We start from the raw sequence: 2,811 nt of genomic DNA on the forward strand, positions 1-2,811 counted from the left end.
TGCGCCAGAGCCAGGAAGAGAAGGTCCTGGTCACCTCATGGAGAATTTGAAAGGCACAAAAGTAAAACAGTTGTTTCCTCACTCTTGTTGAAGTTCAAGACATCTAGGAGGTCTCAGAAGTCTCTTTCTTTCCTCTCTCTCTGTCTCTTTCTTTCTCTTTAAACTTAAGACTTTTATTTTTTTCACACCCCAATAGGCCTGGGTGGTTGATTTTCCTTGCTCCCCTATCCATCCCCAGTACCCCTACCCTTCACAATGAGAAGAACATTCGCTGTTGCTCTTTGGCTCAGAGAGCACCTAGGCTTAGGCAGCTGACTTACAGTGGATTCGTGAGCGGGCGTCCGGTACTGGCTCAGCCACTCAGTCCTGCCTGGGTAGTGGCGTTCAAGCCTTGAGGGCAGGAATAGAGTTCTTTGACTTTAGGATATTGAAGGGAAATTTCTGGCCCACATTTGCTGTCATTGCATCACCAACCTGATGTTCAACATATTCCTGTAACACCTTAAACCAGGCATTTTTATTCCATCCCTGAAGGCTTCTTTTGTTCCCCAGAGAATCTCTTCAGGGTATCAGATTAGATTCCTCAAATGTCTCTCTCGGAGCTGTTGCTCCACCCCATCTTTGGCGTTCTCATTTCTGGTGGCAGAGACATGTAACAAGAAGAAAATCGATGATGCAGCCACCAGACTCTCAGTTCAAGGCTGTGGGCAGCGTGGGCAGTTAGATCTGCGCTGAGAACAACAAACAAATAGAGCTCCTTCAGAGGCCTCTGACTCTCCTCAGCCTCATGAAAATATATGTAACCCTGTGTCAGTTCATGTGATCTCTGTCCAGAGAAAATCACCATGCTATCTGTGTTCTTCCAAATCTACTTGGAAATTAAATACTTACCTACTGAAGTGTGAACTGTTGTAATGTCCTAAGTTTCCAAGGAAAATATGACTTCATCCAGAGCCTGAGTGCCTTCCTCAGAGTTCAAGAGGGTTTCATGATGTTCACTTCCAATATGATCTGCCACTCTTCCAGCAACCAATAAATCCGGCCTGCCCTCCATGCCAGTCACAAATGTCTGGGGAGTGTCCTTTGTACCGCGTCTCTTTTAGCTGCTTCACCTGGGTGGCAGCAACCACACTAGAGTCCAAGCCCCTAATAAAATGGAGCCTATCCTTCTGTCTGTCGTTAAAATTGTCCTTCTCCTTTCTCTCCCTCTCCTTCTTCTTCTTTCTTCTTTTTAGAGACAGGGTCTCACTGTGTTGCCCAGGCTTGAGTGCAATGGCACAGTCACGGCTCACTGTAGCCTCAACCTCATAGGCTGGAGGGATCCTCTCGCCTTGGCCTCCCAAGTAGCTGGGACTACAGGCATGTGCCACTGCTCCTGGGTAATTTTAAAATTTTCTGTAGAGACAGGGTCTTGCTATGTTGCCCAAGCTGGTCTTAAACTCCTGGGCTCAAGCGATCCTTCCACCCTGGCCTCCCAAAGCGCTGGGATTACAGGAGTGAGCCACTGCACCCAGCCCTAAATGCTTCTTAATATCGTGGTTGAAAAGGAACCGAAGCTTGCTCTTCAAAGTTTCTGTCTCTAAACCTGAGAGGAGTTTCTCCACTGTCACAGGTTGTGCCTACAGTGCATGCAGAGGTTGTGCCTACAGTGATGACATGTGGCCATTTCCACAGATGCAACTTTGCCATTTGCCTTTAAAACCAAACTTCAGAGTGTCCCAAAAGAAAAGGCTCCACTTTTTTTTTTAATACAGACTCTCGCTCTGTCGCCCAGGCTGGAGTGCAGTGGCGCGAACTCCGCTCACTGCAAGCTCCACCTCTTGGGTTCACGCCATTCTTCTGCCTCAGCCTCCTGAGCAGCTGGGACTACAGGCGCCCGCCATCACGCCTGGCTAATTTTTTGTATTTTTAGTAGAGGCGGGGTTTCATCATGTTGGCCAGGATGGTCTCGATCTCCTGATCTTGTGAACCGCCCGCGTCGGCCTCCCAAAGTGCTGGGATTACAGGGGTGACCCGCCCGTCTCGGCCTCCCATAGTGCTGGGATTACAGGGGTGGGCCACCGCGCCCGGCCGAGGCTGCACGTTTAAAAGGGGAGTCATGGAGTGCTCCAATGGAACAAGAACTTCAGCTCTGAACACACAACTAAAATCCACCTTGTGTTATGGCTTTAAACAAAACCCAACTCCCTAGGTATCTCTGCCCGAGAACACTTTCTTACTGGCAGTATCTAGCAAAGTCATTGCAAACACATCATCCAACATGCAAACTGTTTGCTCAGTTCTCTTTTGTCATAAAGATGACAATTATCTCACCATTCACGTTGGTCTGGTGTTCAAATTCAAAACGGTGTTGCATCTTTTTTTTGTGGTTGTAGCTTTCACTATTGTAACAGGTCCACAAATATGGATATTTCCTCACTCAAATTGGCTGCATTCCAAATAGCTGATCAACCACTGACAACTGGTGAAATCCAAAGGATCAGTTGTTGTGTCCACTGGCATTCTCAAAACGAAATGCGTGTGAACAGAAAGGCAGTCATCGCTGCCAAAGAGGGCCCAATGCCATACGTGGTGCGGGGAAGCCATGGGCTCTCAGTGATTTATTCAAATGTGATGGAAGAGACTAAGCACCAGTGGGTCAGGTTGGAGGGGACAGTGGGGGCCAGTGCTGCAGAAGGCATCTCAAAAGTCTGAATGCATTTGAAAGGTTAATTATTTAAATTTCTCTTATCCTTAGTTTTGTACATTTTGAATAATAATTTTCTTTCAGTCCTTCTGATTGAAGATGGCAAATGTTTAATAAAAGGTCAC

At 47.2% G+C, this 2,811-nt stretch overlaps 1 pseudogene; it reads right to left on the reverse strand.

Annotated features, from left to right (window-relative positions):
- The window catches only part of LOC105542396, a 7,821-nt pseudogene extending 5,235 nt beyond the window's left edge, over window positions 1–2,586 (reverse strand).
- Window positions 2,587–2,811: the final 225 nt, after the last annotated feature.

The sequence above is a fragment of the Mandrillus leucophaeus genome, unplaced genomic scaffold (assembly GCF_000951045.1).
Source record: "Mandrillus leucophaeus isolate KB7577 unplaced genomic scaffold, Mleu.le_1.0 Scaffold257, whole genome shotgun sequence".
Taxonomy (NCBI): domain Eukaryota; kingdom Metazoa; phylum Chordata; class Mammalia; order Primates; family Cercopithecidae; genus Mandrillus; species Mandrillus leucophaeus.